The sequence below is a fragment of the Delphinus delphis genome, chromosome 3 (genome assembly GCF_949987515.2).
Source record: "Delphinus delphis chromosome 3, mDelDel1.2, whole genome shotgun sequence".
Lineage (NCBI taxonomy): Eukaryota > Metazoa > Chordata > Mammalia > Artiodactyla > Delphinidae > Delphinus > Delphinus delphis.
In genome coordinates, this window is record NC_082685.1 from 82875127 (window position 1) to 82895785 (window position 20659).

The 20659-nt window shown below is 38.3% G+C and overlaps 1 protein-coding gene and 1 pseudogene across 1 annotated transcript in view; both read left to right on the forward strand.

Moving 5' to 3' along the window:
* Positions 1 to 20659, forward strand: part of TMEM232 (transmembrane protein 232) — a 378932-nt gene that overhangs the window by 56654 nt on the left and 301619 nt on the right.
* On the forward strand, positions 777 to 1771 carry LOC132422146 (small ribosomal subunit protein eS21 pseudogene; annotated as a pseudogene).

Genomic DNA, 20659 nt, shown 5'->3' on the forward strand with positions numbered 1-20659 from the left:
AGCCACTTTGGGAGCAGAAGGAAAAACTGTCAAAAATCTTAGCCACCTTTTCTTCCCCCCATCTAAACTGATGTTTAATTTTAAATCCTTCACTCAGGGGGGCAAACCCCACAACAACAACCAAACATTTCTTGACAGCCAGAGTATGTCTATTTCACAGGTGATCTACAGGTGCCATGTTGTGTGCACCTGGGGAATTACTACCTGCTTTTGGATAATAAGATACAAGATACTAGTAGCTGACATTTGATCTCAGAACTGCTAAACATTCTTTTGAAGAGTTGATTTTTTAAAGTTCTTCTTTATCTTCTATTTAGCCATATTTATCATACCACTGTAAGTAAACACAAGGGTCTAGCGTGAGGGTAAGATCATTGTTCTTTCTAAATACCATGTATTTATATCAGTATCTAATTGATATGTAAACACAGATCTCAGAAGACTATATATTTCTATGTATTCCACTCCACAGTAAAGAATCAAATTCTTTCCCTTCATCACTCACTCAGTTAATATTTATGTACCCCCTCTCAGCAAAAGATGAAATAAAAATTTAAACTTCATATTTCTGATGTGATTGCCATCTAGTGGAGGAAAGAAGTATGTAAATGAATGTTTAGAAAACAACTGTAACAGGAATAGTTGCAAATTGTTGTCCGGAGAAGCTCAAGGGAAAAAGCTGCCTTTGCCCAAAGAACTTGGGTAAAGCTTTACTGAAGATGACACATTTCATCTGATCTAAATGAATGGAAGGCCTAGCAATTCTAACAGGAATGCAAACCTACTGCAGAACTGGGAATTGCATTTCATATTTCAAAGTGTTACCTAGGAAAAGAGGGTTGTGTATATTACAATTTAAATGAAGAAATAAGGTAACTGGGTCTCAGAAGTGTACAGGCTAAATGCCAGATGAATGTTTTGGAAAATATATTTAGTGGACTAAAGGAATATTTCAAATGCTTGATATGTACTTCATAAATATGTACAGTTTCCTCTCAAAGTTTGATATGATCTATTCCTAGATGATGTGAGTTAAAATTAACAAATAGAACTGATTTTATCTTTTACTTTTCTAGCCTCTGTTCCTTCTCACTCACTATAATTTTCCTAGCTTTCTTCTGAAGTTCATAGCAAGCAGGAGAAACAAGGTCCCATTGCCTGATTGTTACCCTTTACAAAACTATTACTTAGTAAATAACAGATTCTCAGCATTTGGTGAAAGTTATTATGTCATAGGCACTATACTATGTAATTTACAGATATTAAATTATTTAATTCTCTTTAAAATACTGTAATATAGAATTGAGCCCATTTTTTAGTAAAGAGACTGAAGTTCAGCGACTTTAACCAAGTATCACATAGCTAGTGGGTGGTGATGTTACCACCCTAGCCAGGCTCTCTAGTTTCTGGTGATTTCAACACTAAGGGAAGTGGAAAATGTAGTGTAAATTGCTTTAAGAATAGTTGTTTTGCCTTTCTGCACCAACACTCATCGTGGTGCCACCAGACGCACCTTCAACATGCGGAATGACACCTGCGAGTTCATGGACCTGTGCATGCCGCGGAAATGCTCGTCCAGCTACCGCATCATCACTGCCAAGGACCACGCGCCATCCAGATGAACGTGGCCGAGGCTGACACAGTGACAGCCACGTTCAATGGCGAGTTTAAAACCTATGCTATCTGCGGGGCCATTCACAGGATGGGTGAGTCAGATGATTCCATTCTCCGACTGGCCAAGACCGACAGCACCGTCTCAAAGAACTTCTGACTGGAGAGGATCACAGATGTGGAGTATATGTCATAAATAAATAGTGAAAACCCACAAAACAAAACAAAACAAAACAAAAAAAGAATACTTGTTTCAAGATGACTATTTTATTACTTTCTTAGCTCAAGAAGAATAATTTTGTCCTCCCAAATATTTTTCCCAAATCATAAAATGCCTTAATATCATGATAAATTTCATGCTTATTTTTCCCCAAACATCTAAAGACATGACTAAAACTAACGTCATGCAGAAATATTTTAGTGAATCACAAATCACCATAGATCCCAGATAACCAAATACTAACTCATCCTCCAGTAGATCAGGTGTATTCCTGAATGTGGAAGCCAGGACATCTTAGTTGTTTATAAGCTTTTTCAACTGCTTATTAATTTCTTCTACATGATCTCCAAACTCAAAATTTTGTAAACCCTAAGTGATCCTTTCAAAACACTGAAGAAACTGTGGAGACATAACCCCACCTCACTCCTAAGTGCTTTTATTAACATGCAATAAAATTAAACACCCTGTGAACTCGCTTGTATGTGGAATCTTTAAAAAGCCCCAAACTCACAGAACAGATCAGATATGTGGTTACCAGAGGCGGGGATTTGAGGAAGGGGGCAACTGGATGAAGGTGGTAAAAAATGCAACCTTCCAGTTTGTAAGATAAACAAGTACTAGGGATGTAATGTACAACATGATGACTATAGGTAACACTGCTGTAGGGTATACTTGAAAGTTAAGAGAGTAGATCCATGAGTTTTTATCACAAGGAAAAAACAGTATTTTCTTTTTCTTTTATTTTTTTGCATCTATATGAGATGACAGATGTTAACTAAACTTATTGTGGTAATCATTTCACAATATATGTAAGTCAAATCATTATGCTGTACACCTTAAACTTATACAGTGTGGTATGTAAATTATATCTCAAGAAAGGTGGAAAAAAGAATTAAACGCAGTTTTTATCAAGTCACTGATACATAAAGAGTTGGTGGGAGATCTGCCAGTTAGGTCCTGGGCTATACATAATATGACAGTTTATCTGGTTCAATAAAGCATCTGATAAAATAATAATGGCACAGGTCATGTAACAGCTGGTAGCTCTCATTACAACTCCCACTCTTATATTGGGTATTACAACCTAGAGCTAAACTCTTAAATGTTTCCCAGCTTCCTTTATTTAGTTGACCACCAACCAACAGTTGGATAGAAATGGTAAGCAGAGGTAGGGGATTCTAATGACAAGAACCCTGGGAGGAGAAATATGAAAGGTGGAGGTCCAGTTCAGGTTTGTCTGACTTGCTATATGATATTGGACAAACATCAAGCTTCTCTGGACAGATTCCAAATCTGTAAAGGGGGACTGATGATCCTGCCATCTCTACCTGTAATGAATGTGAGACTAAAGCATGGTGATTAATGTGAAAAGACACTCTAGTTATAAGGTATTAGTTTTTTCTTTTTTGATTAGCCATAAATAACTGCATTTTACCCTTTCTTGATCAGTGCAGACTCTCTAAAAAGATACTGTAAAATCATTAACTAAAGGTATTAGTTACCTATTGCTGTGTAACAAATTATCACAAAACTCAGCAGCTGGAAAAAACCACAACCATGTATTATCTCACATAGTTTCTGAGGGTGGGGAATCGGAAAGTGGCTTACCTGGGTGGTACTGGCTCAGGGTCTCTTATGAATTTGCAGTCAAGCTCTCAGACAGGGCTGCATGGATGTCAGTGTTTAGCCAGAATTGAAGGATCTGGTTCTAAATTCACTCAGGTAGTCGTTAGTAGGCCTTGGGTCCTCAGTAGCTGCTGGTCAGATAACACAGCTTCTCAGTATATGGTCCTTTCAACTCTATTGCCTTATAGCATGGCAGTTGGCTTTCCCCGGGTGGAATGAGAGAGAGAGAGGGAGAGGAAGAGGGAGAGAGAGGGAGAAAGAGAGAAAACATACACCTACGATGGAAGTCTTTTATAAACTAATCTTGGAAGTGACATACCATGCATAAACTCATACAGGTCCACCCTGGCACAATGTGAGAGAGGATGACACAAGAAGGTGGATTCTGCAGGTAGGGGTGATTGGGAGCCATCGTAGAGACTGGTTACCACAGGAAAGTAGAGAAAAGACTAAGTAATAGAGCTTGGCAACTCAAAGTGTGGTCCAGAGGTGAGCATGTTAGGGATGCACAATCGCAAGTCCCACCTCAGACTACTCAGTCAGAATCTGCATTGTGAGACGTTCCCCACGTTATTCATATGCACATTGAAGGGAGAGAAACCCTGCTGCCTGAATGCATGAATGTGATTCTTTTGTTTTTATCTTTTTAAAAATTGAGATATAGTTATACAATATTATATAAGTTACAGGTATACAACATAGTGATTCACAATTTTTAAAATGTTATACTCATTTATAGTGATTATAAAATATTGGCTATATTCCCTCTGTTGTACAGTATATCCTTGTAGCTGATTTTATACCCAATAGTTTGTACCTCTTTTTTTTTTTTTTTTGTACGCGGACCTCTCACTGTTGTGGCCTCTCCCATTGCGGAGCACAGGCTCAGTGGCCATGGCTCACGGGCCCAGCCGCTCTGCGGCATGTGGGATCTTCCCGGACCGGGGCACGAACCCGTGTCCCCTGCATCGGCAGGCGGACTCTCAACCACTGCGCCACCAGGGAAGCCCCTAGTTTGTACCTCTTAATCCCCTACTCTATCTTGCCCCTGCCCCCTCCCCTCTCCCCACTGGTAACCTCTAGTTTGTTCTCTATATCTGTGACTGTTTCCTTTTTGTTATATTCACTAGTTTGTTCTATTTTTTAGATTCCACATATAAGTGATATCATATAGTATTTGTCTTTCTCTGTCTGACTTATTTCACTTGGCATAATATCCTCCAAGTCCATCCATGCTGTTGGAAATGGCAAATTTTCGTTCTTTTTTTATGGCTGAGTAGTATTCCATTGTATATATATACCACATCTTTTTCATCTATTCATCTGTTGAGGGACACTTAGGTTGTTTCCATATCTTGGCAATTGTCAGTAATGCTGCTATGAACATTGGGGTTCATGTATCTTTTTGAATTAGTGTTTTCATTTTCTTCAGATATATACCCAGGAGTGGAATTGCTGGGTCATATGGTAGTTCTATTTTTAGATTTTTGAGAAACCGCCATATTGTTTTCCACAGTGGCTACACTGATTGACATTTCCACCAACAGTGTATGAGGGTCCCTTTTTTCCACATCCTCCTCAACATTTGTTATTTGTGTTCTTTTTGATGATGGCCATTCTGACAGGTGTGAGGTGATATCTCATTGTGGTTTTAATTTGCATTTTCCTGATGAAGAGTGATGTTGAACATCTTTTCATGTGCCTCTTGGCCACCTGTACATCTTCTTTGGAAAAATGTCTATTCAGTTCTTCTGCCCATTTTTTAATTGGGTTGTTTGGGGGTTTTTTTGATGTTGAGTTGTATGAGCTGTATATATATTTTGGATATTGACACATTATTGGTCTTTTCATTTTGCTGATGGTTTCTTTGGCTGTGCAAAAGCTTTTAAGTCTAATTAGGTCTGAATGTGATTATATTTCCTTGCAAAAACCTGATCATTCTTAACATGTCCTAACAATTTAAACCCTGACAATGAAACTAGCCTTAACTTTGGGAGAAATATCTTAATAAGAGTATTCACTGGCATGACTTTTTGTCATCTTACATTAAGACATGTTTATATGTCATAGATTTGTCACAGACAGTATCTCTGATTAAATATTTTTCTTCTCGTTTCTCTGAAAAGTGGATAAGCCATATAGTACCTTATTTTATTTATACATTTATATACATTGTTTATTACTTCCCAGCTCTGTTGGACCTTACCTCATGTTCTAAATAGTAGGGCAACCAAGAGAGAATTGAGAGTGCTATTTGACACAAGTTTGTATGTTCTGTATCTATGTGAAACAAAACAAAATTTTTATTTTAAAAGCCGGTGGCAGCTTAGGGTAAGAACTATCTTTGGGAAAAATATCCTCATAAGTGATTTATACAACAAAGAAGATTGTTGTATAGTAGAGGCTGGCAACCTTATTGTTAACGGATCAGATAGTAAATATTCTTTTTTAAAAATTTTATTTATTTATTTTTATACAGCAGGTTCTTATTATCTATTTTATACATATTAATGTATATATGTCAATCCCAATCTCCCAATTCATCCTACCCCTCTCCCCTCCCCCGCTTTCCCCTCTTGGAGTCCACGTTTGTTCTCTACAACTGTGTCTCTATTTCTGCCTTGCAAACTGGTTCATCTGTACCACTTTTCCAGATTCCACATATATGCGTTAATATACAATATTTGTTTTTCTCTTTCTGACTTACTTCACTCTGTATGACAGTCTCTAGGTCCATCCACATCTCTACAAATGACACAATTTCGTTCCTCTTTATGGCTGAGTAATATTCCATTGTATATATGTACCACATCTTCTTTATCCATTCATCTGTCGATGGGCATTTAGGTTGCTTCCACGACCTGGCTATTATTAATAGTGCTGCAATGAACATTGGGGTGCATGTGACTTCTTGAATTATGGTTTTCTCTGGGTATAGGCCCAGTAGTGGGACTGCTGGGTCATACGGTAATTCTATTTTTAGTTTTTGAAGGAACCTCTATACTGTTCTCCACAGTGGATGTATCAACTTATATTCCCACCAACAGTGTAAGAGGGTTCCCTTTTCTCCACACCCTCTCCAGCATTTACTATTTCTAGATTTTTTGATGATGACCATTCTAACAGATGTGAGGTGATACCTCATTGTAGTTTTGATTTGCATTTCTCTAATAATTAGTGATGTGGAACAGCATTTCATATGCCTCTTAGCCATCTGTATGTCATCTTTGGAGAAATGTCTATTTAGGTCTTCTGCCTGATTTTGATTGGGTGTTTTCTTTAATATGGAGCTGCATGAGCTGTTTATATATTTTGGAGATTAATAATCCTTTGTCCATTGATTCGTTTGCAAATACTTTCTCCCATTCTGAGGGTTGTCTTTTCATCTTGTTTATAGTTTCCTTTGCTGTGGGAAAGCTTTTAAGTTTCATTAGGTCCCATTTGTTTATTTTTGTTTTTATTTCAATTACTCTAGGAGGTGGGTCAGAAAAGATCTTGCTGTGATTTATGTCGAAGAGTGTTCTTCCTATGTTTACCTCTAAGAGCTTTATAGTGCCTGGTCTTACATTTAGGTCTTTAATCCATTTTGAGTTTATTTTTGTGTATGATGTTAGGGAGTGTTCTAATTTCATTCTTTTACATGTAGCTGTCCAGTTTTCCCAGCGCCACTTATTTAAGAGGTTGTCTTTTCTCCATTGTATGTCCTGCCTCCTTTGTCATAAGTTAGTTGAACATAGGTGCAAGGGTTTATCTCTGGGCTTTCTATCCTGTTCCATTGATCTATATTTCTGTTTTTGTGCCAGTACCATATTGTCTTGATTACTGTAGTTTTGTAGCTGTCTGAAGTGAAGGGAGCCTGACTCCTCCAGCTCCGTTTTTTTCCCTCAAGATTGTGTTGGCTATTTGGGGTCTTTTGTGTCTCCATGCAAGTTTTAAGATTTTTTGTTCTAGTTCTGTAAAAAATGCTATTGGTAATTTAATAGGGATTGCACTGAATCTGTAGATTGCTTTGGATAGTATAGTCATTTTCACAATATTGATTCTTCCAATCCAAGAACATGGTATATCTCTCCATCTGTTTGTGTCATGTTTGATTTCTTTCATCAGTGTCTTATAGTTTTTTGAGTAAAAGTCTTTTACCTCCTTAGGTAGATTTATTCCTAGGTATTTTATTCTTTTTGTTGCAGTGGTAAATGGGATTGTTTCCTTAATTTCTCTTTCTGATTTTCCATTGTTAGTGTATAGGAATGCAAGAGATTTCTGTGCATTCATTTTGTATCATGCAACTTTACCAAATTAATTGACTGTCTCTAGTAGTTTTCTGGTGGCATCTTTAGGATTCTCTATGTATAGTATCATGTCACCTGCAAACAGTGACAGTTTTACTTCTTCTTTTCCAATTGTGTTCTTGTATTTCTTTTTCTCTCTGTTTGCTGTGGCTAGGACTTCCAAAACTATGTTGAATAATAGTGGTGAGAGTGGACATCCTTGTCTTGTTCCTGAACTTAGAGGAAATCCTTTCAGTTTTTCGCCATTAAGAATGATGTTTGCTGTGGTTTTGTCATATAGGGCCTTTATTATGTTGAGGTAGGTTCCGTCTATGCCCACTTTTTGGAGAGTTTTGATCATAAATGGGGGTTGAATTTTGTCAGAAGCTTTTTCTGCATCTATTGAGTCGAGCATATGGTGTTTATTCTTCAATTTGTTAATATGGTGTATCACATTGATTGATTTGCGTATATTGAAGAATCTTTGCATCCCTGGGATAAATCTCACTTGATCATTGTGTATGATCCTTTTAGTGTGTTGTTAGATTTGTTTGCTAGTATTTTGTTGAGGATTTTTGCATCTATATTCATCAGTGATAGTGGTCTGTAATTTCTTTTTTTGTAGTATCTTTGTCTGGTATTGGTATCACGGTGATGGTGGCCCTGTAGAATGAGTTTGGGAGTGTTCCTTCCTCTGAAATTTTGTGGAAGAGTTTGAGAAGGGTGGGTGTTACCTCTTCTCTAAATGTTTGGTAGAATTCACCTGTAAAGATGTCTGGTCCTGGACTTTTGTTTGCTAGAAGATTTTTAATCACAGTTTCAATTTCATTACTTGTGATTGGTCTGTTCATATTTTCTTTTTTTTCCTGGTTCAGTCTTGGAAGGTTATGACTCTCTAAGAATTTGTCCATTGCTTCCAGGTTGTCCATTTTATTGGCATAGAGTTGCTTGTAGTAGTCTCTTATGATGTTTTGTATTTCTGCAGTGTCCATTGTAACTTCTCCTTTTTCATTTCTAATATTATTGATTTGAGTCCTCACCCTCTTTTTCTTGATGAGTCTGGCTAAAGGTTTATCAATTTTATTTATCTTCTCAAAGAACCAGCTTTTAGTTTTATTGATCTTTGCTATTGTTTTCTTTGTTTCTATTTCATTTATTTCTGCTCTGATCTTTATGATTTCTTTCCCTCTACTAACTCTGGGTTTTGTTTGTTCCTCTTTCTCTAGTTCCTTTAGGTGTAAGGTTAGAGTGTTTGAGATGTTTCTTGTTTCTTGAGGTAGGATTGTATTGCCATAAACTTCCCTCTTAGAACTGCATTTGCTGTGTCCCATAGGTTTTGGCACTTCGTGTTTTCATTGTCGTATGTCTCTAGATATTTTTTGATTTCCTCTTTGAATTCTTCAGTGATCTATTGGTTATTTAGTAACGTATTGTGTAACTTACATGTGTTTGTGTTTTTTATGTTTTATTTTCCCTGTAATTGATTTCTAATCTCATAGGGTTGTGGTCAGAAAAGATCTTGATATGATTTCAATTTTCTTAAATGTACCCAGGCTTGATTTGTTACCCAAGATGTGATCTATCCTAGAGAATTTTCCTTGTGCACTTGAGAAGAAAGTGTAATCTGCTGATTTCAGAAGGAATGTCCTATAAATATCAATTTGATCTATCTGGTCTACTGTGTCATTTAAAGCGTGTGTTTCCTTATTAATTTTCTGTTGGGATGATCTGTCCATTGGCGTAAGTGAGGTGTTAAAGTCCCCCACTATTATTGTGTTACTGTCGATTTCCTCTTTTATAGCTGTTAGCATTTGCCTTATGTATTGAGGTGCTTCTATGTTGGGTGCATATATATTTATAATTGTAATATCTTTTTCTTGGATTGATGCCTGATCATTATGTAGTGTCCTTCCTTGTCTCTTGTAACATTCTTTATTTTAAAGTCTATTTTATCTGATATGAGTATTGCTATTCCAGATTTCTTTTGATTTCCATTTTCATGGAATATCTTCTTCCATTCCCTCACTTTCAGTTTGTATGTGTCCCTAGGTCTGATGTGGGTCTCTTGTAGACAGCATATACATGGGTCTTGTTTTTGTATCCATTCAGTGAGCCTGTGTCTTTTGGTTGGAACACTTAATCCATTCACATTTAATGTAATTATCGATATGTATGTTCCTATTACCATTTTCTTAATTGTTTTGGGTGTGTTATTGTAGGTCCTTTTCTTCTCTTGTGTTTCCCTCTTAGAGAAGTTCCTTTAGCATTTGTTATAGAGCTGGTTTGGTGGTGCTGAATTCTCTCACCTTTTGCTTGTCTGTAAAGCTTTTGATTTCTCTGTCAAATCTGAAGGAGATCCTTGCCAGGTAGAGTAATCTTAGCTGTAGGTTCTTCCCTTTCATCACTTTTAATATGCAGTGCCACTCCCATCTGGCTTGTAGAGTTTCTGCTGAGAAATCAGCTGTTAACCTTATGAGAGTTCCCGTGTATGTTATTTGTCATTTTTCCCTTGTTGCTTTTAATAATTTTTCCTTGTCTTTAATGTTTGTCAGCTTGATTACTATGTGTCTTGGCATGTTTCTCTTTGGGTTTATCCTGCCTGAACTCTCTGCTTCCTGGACTTGGGTGGCTGTTTCCTTTCCCATGTTAGGGAAGTTTTCGACTATAATCTCTTCAAATGTTTTCTCGGGTCCTTTCTCTCTCTTCTCCTTCTGAGCCCCTATAATGCGAATGTTGTTGCATTTAATTTTGTCCCAGAGGTCTCTTAGGCTGTCTTCTTTTCTTTTCATTCTTTTTTCTTTATTCTGTTCCACAGCAGTGAATTCCACCGTTCTGTCTTCCACATTACATATCCGTTCTTCTGCCTCAGTTATTCTGCTATTGATTCGCTCTAGTGTATTTTTCATTTCAGTTATTGTATTGTTCATCTCTGTTTGTTTGTTGTTTAATTCTTCTAGGTGTTTGTTAAACATTTCTTGCATCTTCTCGATCTTTGCCTCCATTCTTTTTCCAAGGTCCTGGATCATCTTCACTATCATTATTCTGAATTTTTTTTCTGGAAGGTTGCCTATCTCCACTTCATTAAGTTGTTTTTCTGTGATTTTATCTTATTTCTTCATCTGGTACATAGTACTCTGCCTTTTCATTTTGTCTATCTTTCTATGAATGTGGTTTTCGTTCCACAGGCTTCAGAATTGAAGTTCTTCTTGCTTCTGCTGTCTGCCCTCTGGTGGATGAGGCTTTCTAAGAGGTTTGTGCAAGTTTTGATGGGAGGGACTGTTGCTGGGCAGAGCTGGGTGTTGCTCTGGTGGGCAGAGCTCAGTAAATCTTTAATCTGCTTGTCTGCTGATAGGTCGGGCTGAGTTCCCTCCCTGTTGGTTCTTTGGCCTGAGGCGACTTAGCACTGGTGCCTACAGGCTCTTTGGTGGGGCTAGTGGTGGACTCTGGGAGGACTCATGCAAAGGAGTACATCCCAGAACTTCTGCTGTCCTTGTCCCCGCAGTTGCCCCCAGCTCTGCAGGAGATCCTCCCTCACTAACAGGTAGGTCTTGTTCAGTCTCCTATAGGGTCACTGCTCCTTCTCCTGGGTCCTGATGTGCACACTACTTTGTGTGTGCCCTCCAAGAGTGGAGTCTCTGTTTCCCCCAGTCCCATCGAAGTCCTGCAACCAAATCCTGCTAGCCTTCAAAGTCTGATTCTCTGGGACTACTCCTCTCTTTGCCAGACCCCCAGGTTGTGAAGCCTTACATGGAGCCCAGAACCTTCACTCCAGTAGGTGGACTTCTGTGGTAAAATTGTTCTCCAGTTTGTGAGTCACCCACCCAGCAGTTATGAGGTTTGCTTTTATTGTGTTTGCGCCCCTCCTACTGTCTCATTGTGGCTTCTCCTTTGTCTTTGGATGTGAGGTATCTTTTTTTTTTTTTTTTTTTGGTGATACGCGGGCCTCTCCCGTTGTGGAGCACAGGCTCAGGATGCGCAGGCTCAGCGGCCATGGCTCACGGGCCCAGCCACCCTGTGGCATGCGGGATCCTCCCGGACCAGGGCACGAACCCGCGTCCCCTCATCAGCAGGCGGACTCCCAACCACTGCGCCACCAGGGAAGCCCAAGTTATCTTTTTTGGTGAGTTCCAGTGTTTTCCTGTCTATGATTATTCAGGAGTTAGTTGTGATTCCAGCGCTTTTACAAGAGGGAGTGAACGCAAGTCCTTCTTCTCCGCCATCTTGAACCAACCAATCAGATAGTGTTTATTCTTATCTTGAGGGCCTGGCAATAGGATCTCTGTTGCAACTACTCAACTCTGCTGTTGTTGCATAGAAGCAGCAATAGGCAATATGTAAATGAATGGACCTGACTGCATTCCATTAAAAGTTCATTTACAAAAACAGGCAGCTTGTCCATAGCCATAGTTTTCTTACCCTATTATAGTAGATGCTCAGACAATCCCCTGTTTTGCACCCCTTGGCATAGCCATGTAAATCAACGAATATTTTTTGTTCTTTTGAGAAGAGAGAAGATTAATAAATTATGCTTAAAGCAAGGTAGACTAAATGTCCTTAGACACATTTTCAAACTTACACCCTGGAGAAATAAGTGATAGTTAATTATCATTTAATTAAAATCATTTAATGTAGGAATTCTGATTTTTCTTTTTCATATGCATGGCTCCAGGAGGTTATTAGGCAATTCCTTGTTCCTATGTGTTCACAAGGCAAAAGGAAATTATAAAAGCCGTACATTGTCAGTTCAAGAATTCTACCCTAGGAAGGCCTTTTCTCCCTTTGGGGTGTCCCTAATCACTAAGGAGCAAAGCCATTCCCATGGCCCAGGACTCCCTTCTTTAGGCAGAGTGTTGAAAATACTGCAAAGAATATCTGTATATTCTATAGATATTGAAGTGGACAGAGAACAAAAAATATATAGTCTCCTTTCACTGGTCTTAACCTCTTGACATTCTGAAATTTTCATTGCGCTTCAATTTTAAAAAATTAGAGTACTTCCCAGAGAGACAGAGCATTCTCGAATTCGGCAAATTCTAAAACAAAGGTGACAGAATTCACCTATGGGAGTCCAACAAAAATCTGAATAATGGTAGGAAGCTGCCCCCATTGTACTGAATAATAAGGTAAATAGTTTGTTTACAATGGATAATGAGAAAGAGAAAACATGAGCAGAGGAAGACAATGGTATAAAGCTAGGGACTTGGCTAAAAGACCCATGGAAATTTCCTGAAAAAGAGATGGCTGAAGAGCTTCCCAGGAATGGAGATACTTAATGTTGAATTTGGCATTGCTAATTGCTGCAAAGTAACTACACGCTCTTCCGCAGCCATGACCCCCAGATTCTTGGTAAAAGTAATTGGTAAAAAATCAGTATTCAGGCTCCTTTAGACTTTATGTAAGTAGGTAATTATAAATAATCAAGGAAGGGGCTGTTTCACACTACCTGAATAAAATGTGAGACAGAGCTAGGGCAAATGGAAAGAGGAAATTGGAGACAAAGGTGACCATGAGAAAGTTAGCCTGTCTCTAAACATTTTTCAGACAACTTTGGATTCCCATAAGTCATAGGTTTAAAAAAATTGTTAACATACTTGTTTAGTTTGTAAACAATCATAACACAAATTACACTCAATTTGTCAAATTCTTTAAAAAAGTTTTTTTAAATGGAAGTATAATTGATGCACAATATTATATAAAGTTACAGGTATACAACATAGTGATTCACCATTTTTAAAATGTTATACTGCATTTATAGTTACTATAAAATATTGGCTATACTCCCTGTGTTGTACAATATATCCTTGTAGCTTAATTAATTAATTAATTTATTTAAAAAACTTTATTTATTTTTGGCTGTGTTGGGTCTTTGTTGCTGCATGCGGGCTTTCTCTAGTTGCAGCAAGTGGGGGCTACTCTTCCTTGTAGTGCTCCGGCTTCTCACTGTGGTAGCTTCTCTTGTTGCAGAGCATGGGCTCTAGGTGTGTGGGTTTCAGTAGTTGCAGCACGTGGGCTCAGGAGTTGCAGCATGCAGGCCCTAGAGCATGCCAGCTTCAATAGTTGTGGCATGAGGGCTCAGTAGTTGTGGCTTGCAGGCTCTAGAGCGCAGGCTCAGTAATTGTGGAGCACAGGCTTAGTTGCTCCGCAGCATGTGGGATCTTCCCAGACCAGGGATAGAGCCCATGGCAGGCAGGCAGATTCTTAACCACTGCACCACCAGAGAAGTCCCTTATTTATTTTATACATAATAGTTTGTACCACTTAATCCCCTTACCCCTATCTTGCCCTTCCCCCATTCCCTCTCCCCACTGGTAACCACTAGTTTGTTCTCTATATCTGTGAGTCTGTCAAATTCTTGAATACGCTTTTCAGTTTATGAACGCTTTTATAACAACTCTCCAAGTTAATGACTGTTATTCCTTTGGTGATATTTAGTTGTTATGACTGATTCCATGGTTGATGGCCTTGTGTACAGGTTCCAGGTTTTAGACATCATAATGACTGGTAATGGGACTTTACTTGTCTCTCAGGTTTTCCAAGTCTGACAAATTTTTGGACAATGTTTACTTGCATAGCTACATTTCCTAAGCCTGGTGGGGTTTTTGAAATCCAACAAATCTCTTTCAAATAACTTCTCTAACTAGCTATGTGAAGCAGGTCATGGCTATATTATCTAAAATTATTTAGACCTCAGGGTATCAGATGACTCCAGGTGACTTCTGCATTAAATACGTGAACCTGATAATGAAGAGAGCAAACACAGAATATATTAGCCACTATACCTGTACAATATATAAGCAAAAATTTAAAAAATTCAGTTGTCTATTTTGATGCTAAAGGCTGTCAGAATTACATTCAGTTGCCTCACTGATGTTTAATATTTAATTATGCTATAACTGATATGTTTGAAGAGCAGAACTAGTAGGGTGCAATTAAACAGCATCTTGATCTTTTTCCTACAATGCCTTTAAAACTCATTCTGTGTAGCTAGTTTGGGAAGTGGTGAAACTTCAGAAAGGCTTATCTGCTCTCTCTTAAATAGTTTCCCAAACTGTCTTAGTCCAGTAATTAATATGGCCATCCCAGCATTATAATTGAAACTCCTAACTTCACTTAAAGTTAAGACTTCTCCCTTCTTCTGAGAGGTAATGTAGATTTGGAAGCTGCAGAGTGAAAGGGCTTACTGTTGTCTTCTGTATTCCCCCATGCTGCATGTCTCCTCTCCTCCTCTGGCTAGGCTGCCTCTGCTCTGCCAAAGTCAAAGCAGGGAGGGAAGAAAAGGAAGGAACAATAAAGGCTTTGAATGAATTCTTGTAAGCAACATAAAGGATTTCTAACTTTGGAAGGAGGCATAGGATGCTTTGTGGGTTCTTTAGAGAAATCCCGTCACTAGGGAATCTCTCATCTGCATTTCTTTGACACTGATGATACACTTTCCAGCTGACTGTCTTCAGTTATTCCTTTGCTGTGTGCTTTTCTGAGGTCTAAGGATAGTGTCCTTAAAATACTCTTTATTGGGGTTCCATAGTCCCTCCAATTAATTCTCTTCATAAAAGTCCTGGCTGGAAGCCTGCAAACTCTTAAACATGTGCTCTGTCTCCATTTGGTCATATACATGAATTTTTTATATATGTAGAAGGAAGTACAAATATAACACTTCCCTCTACTCTGTTGGCACCAGACTGCTTCAGCCATATGTCATTCTTTCGAATTTTCAGGTGTGATTCAAACATAAATCCACTGTATCTCTCAAGTGCCAGAAGGCACATTATAGGCTGGAGTGTGGTCTGCTTTAAACTTTCATTTAGGGAGTGGAAATGGAGAATGATGGTAATGGTCTGACACACAGCTTACTGCCAGTTCTTTTTAAAGAAATTATCTCTAATTTCTACTCTTTTTTTTTTTTTTTTTTTTTTTTGCGGTACGCGGGCCACTCACTGCTGTGGCCTCTCCGGCGGCGGAGCACAGGCTCCGGTCGCGCAGGCACAGCGGCCACGGCCCACGGGCCCAGCCCCTCCGCGGCATGTGGGATCCTCCCGGACCGGGGCACGAACCCGTGTCCCCCGCATTGGCAGGCAGACTCCCAAACACTGCGCCACCAGGGAAGCCCTAATTTCTACTCTTTCACTCCAGTTTTAAAACATTTATAATCTTGAGAAATATGGGCAATAGGTTGATAAACGGGTTTTTGATCATTTCCTTTGCAATTCTTGTATATTTGGCTCAGTGCCTCACTTTGGAATATAAAAATACTTCCAACACGTTATTTTATTCTGGATATTTATTGCCTCAGCCAAAACTGAGAAAAGTGTCCCATTTTTAATATTTTATCACAATAACTTAATCTAAATATGGCTTTATACCAGGTTTCAATAGAATGAGTCCTACTTTACCTAAAAACTTCCTTGAAAATTCAAATTTCTTTCAGGACATTTGGCTTGTATTGGGGGGAAAGGGGGGAGTATGTTTAATAACTATTCTTTTTATTAGTAATCTCAGTCACAGAAGCAATATATGAATATTTTTATTCATAAAAAATAAAGTAATTTAGAAAAATGGAATAGTTCCCTTTGACTAGTCCCTTTCTAAAAATAATTATTGCTATAAACTTGTATATTCTTCCAAACACTTTCTAGGCATTTGTATATAAAAGTTTAGATTCATAGACCATATATACGTATATATATGTTTGTATATGTGTGTACATACATGTATATATTATAAATATGTATATTTATATGTTTATATATTATATAAACATATAAATATGTATATATAATTATATATTTTTATATATTGTATTTTTGTGTACGTTTGTATTATATTTATGTTTGTGTGTGTGTTTTATTATATGTTTATTCCTTTTTTCATTATAAATTCTAATATATGGTGCATGCCATTCTTTAATCTGTTTTGTCCCCCTGCTGCATTGTACTTGATAGTCTGGATATAAAATAGTTAATTTAGGTATTTTCCTAATGATGGAAACTTTCAATTATTGACTATTACAAATACTTTTCACTAATACAAAACCATTCCTATATTTGCCTCTTTGTAAAGATGTGCAAGTGTTTTTTCCAGACTACAGCCACCTAGAAAAAGAATTCCTAGGGTTTTGGATTCGTGCATTAAAAGATTTTAATGGATATTGTCAAAATTTCCTCCATATACTGCACCAATTTGTACCACTGCCAGCAGTATATAAGAATCTCTTTCCCGGGACTCCCTGTTGGCACAATGATTAAGAATCTGCCTGCCGGGCTTCCCTGGTGGCACAGTGGTTGAGAGTCCGCCTGCCGATGCAGGGGACATGGGTTCGTGCCCCGGTTCGGGAAGATCCCACATGCCGCAGAGCGGTTTAGGCCCGTGAGCCATGGCCACTGAGCCTGCGCGTCCAGAGACTGTGTTCTGCAATGGGAGAGGCCACATCAGTGAAAAAAAGAATCCGCCTGCCAATGAAGGGGACATGGGTTCCATCGCTGGTCCGGGAAGATCCCACATGCTGCGGAGCAACTAAGCCCGCGAGTCACAACTACTGAGCTCACGTGCCACAGCTACTGAATCCCGCGCATCCTAGAGCCTGTGTGTTGCAACTACTGAAGCCCATGTGCCTAGAACCCGTGCTCCGCAACAAGAGGAGCCACCGCAATGAGAAGCCTGCGCACTGCAACGCAGAGTAGCCCCCGCTCACCACAACTAGAGAAAGCCTGTGCGCAGCAATGAAGACCCAACACAGCCAAAAATAAAGTAAAAAATTGTCTTGATATCTTTCAATAAGATGCCAAGACAATTCAGTGGGGGAAAGAATAAACTTTTTAAGAAATGGTGCTGGGAACTGGATATCCATATGCAAAAGATAAATTTGGATTCCTACGTCATATATATAGAAATTAACTCTAGTGGATCAAAGTCTTAAATAGAAAAGCTAAAACTATAAAATTATTGACGAAACGTAGTAATCTTTATGACTTTAGGTGAGGCAATGGCTTCTCAGATATGACACCAAAAGCACAAGGAACAAAGGAAAAATGTTTAAATTGCCTACCTTAGATTATACTTCTGTGTTGCAAAATATATCATCAAGAAAGTGAAAAGTCAACTCATAGAATGTGAGAAAATATTTGTAAGTTGTGCATCTAATAAAGAGACTTGTATGCAGAGTATATAAAGAACACTTACGGGACTTCTCTGGCAGTGCAGTGGTTAAGACTCCACACTTCCACTGCAGTGGGCACAGGTTTGATTCCTGGTCATGGAACTAAGATCCTGTATGCCTCGTGGTGTGGCCAAAAAAGAAAAAACTGGGTAAAGGATATGAATAGATGTTTCTCTAAAAAGCCATACTAATGACTAACAGGCACATGAAGGATGATCGACATGAATCATTAGACATTAGGGCAATGCAAATCACAACCACAGTGAGATACCACTTCACATCTATTAGCATGGCTATAATCAAAAAGACAAGAAAATAACAAATGTTGGCAAGCATGTGGAGAAACTGGAACCCTCTTTCTTGCTGTAGGAAGTGTAAAATGGCACAGCCACTTTGGAAAACCTCCTGTCAATACTTGAAAATTTTAAACATAGAGTTATCCTTTGTCCCAGCAATTCTACTACTAGGTACATTCTCAAGAGAAATGGAAACCTATGTCTACACAAAAACTTGTATAAAAGTATCCATAGCAGTATTATGCATAGTTATTAAAAAGTGGAAGCAATTCAATTGTCCATCAACTGAAGAATGAATAAACAAAACATAACGTATTATACAATGGAATATTATTCAGCCATAACAAGGAAGAAAGTTTCTTCCTTGACACATGCTACAAAATAGGTGAACTTTGAAAGCACTGTGTTAAGTAAAAGAAGTCTGTCACAGAAGACCACATATTGTATGATTCCATGTATGGAATGCCTAGAGTAGGCAAATCTACAGAGATATAAAGTAGATTAATGGTTGCCTGGGTCTGTGGGGGGGGGGGGTGGGTGGGATGGGATGGAATATGGGAAATGACTGAAAATGGGCATGGGGTATCTTTTGAGGTGATGAAGTGATCTAAATTTAGATTGTGGTCATGGTTGTACAACTTTATGTGTGTACTAAAAAAACCACTGATCCATATACTTCCAATGGGTGAATTTTTTAGAATGTAAATTATATCTCAATAAAATTGTTTAAAAAAAAAGAATCTCTTTCCTCCATAAAACTGCCAACACTTTTTACACTCAAATTTAAAATATTTTTACTAATCTGACGAGTAAAAGATAGTGTCTTTTTGTTGTTTTAAATATCAAAACATTTATTTGTTGCCAGCTCTGCTGCTTCAATTTAGGAACACTTGAAATCAAAGTCATGTTAGGCATCTTATCAGTTGGGATTATGGGATGTGCACAGGGTCTAGGATGTCAACCTCATGAAAAAGTAAAGGGTAGACATAAAACTAATCTGGGCCTGGAAGATACACTTAAAATCTTGAGTTCAGGGAAGATGGTAAGGATGTGAGACAGAGGCACTTGTGGACACAGATGCAGTCGACTGTAGGGTAGCAACAAATGAAACCAGCCAGTCCAGCAAAAACCAGGAAGATACTGATAGCTAGGTAGGGCAGAGGTCAAATGCCAGATGAACAGACTGTTCAGAGCCATCAAATATAAAGGGATTGACAGAGTTGACTAATTAAAATGCAGACTCACAGGTAATCTGGAAGTAGGTCTAGAAATCACATCTAGCAATAGTCCAGGCCCAATCTACAGGGGAACCTTAAAACCTCTGCAAAAACCTCTTGTGAGAACCATGATGGGAGGGAACTATAATCACCATAAAAGAACCACCACTCAAGTATGTTATGTAAAGGTTAGCAAGGAAATGCATGTGCCACGAACAAGGAGTGGAAGAACAGACTAGACTTCAATTTTTCCTTGAGATAGAAACCCTTAGTTTCCAGTGCAAAACTTGTTGCAGGGAGGTCATATTTGCTCCAAGAAGTTGGCTATACATACTTCTTGCCTGCTTTCTCTAAGAGATCATGTCCATACCTGTGTCTCTTATCAAATTTTATAAACTTCCATGGTTTTCTGTTTCTATATGCTGGTTTCCAAGGAAAGTAGGTTAGTATCCCTTTAAGTTCTTTCTCCAATTATATCATTAGTTAAGTCCTCTGGTATTATTTACCTTGGCCCAAATGTTATAATTAATTAAAGTCAAAGTTACCTCAAGTGACTAAGTGGGCCTGTATAAATCACAAAAGTCCAAATCAACTGCATATCTATCTTTCCAACCAGCTGATGAAATGGCAATGCAGTGGAACCCTCCATTACCATTCATCAGGTGTCCTATAAACTCTGCTGCTCTTTGGCACCACCTCCAACATTTTGTACTTATGCTAATGGACTTGGAGGTGATGGAGTTTGGGTGCAGGAGAAAACAAACACTTGTAAAACAACATAAATCCACATCTACGTGAAGAATGCCAAAAAGATGACTTGCTCTTAAGTATGTTCCCAAACTATACATAATGCGCCTAAGGTTGGATCTCAGAAAGCCAATTACAGAATTCTGGGCTTCTGAAGCTTCTTGAGGAGCTACTTGTGTCTATAAAATCTAATATACTTATCTATTGAGCCCTGTAAGAATGTGTGGAGTCTTTCCTGGCCAGTCAAACCATTTGCTAGCATGGGAACTCTGTGAGAAAGTGTTGATAAAGGTTTCTTCCTTGAATGAACTACAAAAATAGGATTGAGTAGACAACAGGGTAAAAAGATAGTATTGATACCTACTTTTGGACATTTAGAATTGTTTTATTCCTTGTGGGTCAGTCTTTGATAGCAACATACAGTGAAGTTTCACAACATTTAATAAGTGGAAAATCCTCCAAGATTCTGGCAATTGGTTGACTGATCGTCCTTGTTTTTATTGCTTTGAGTTTTATTTCTC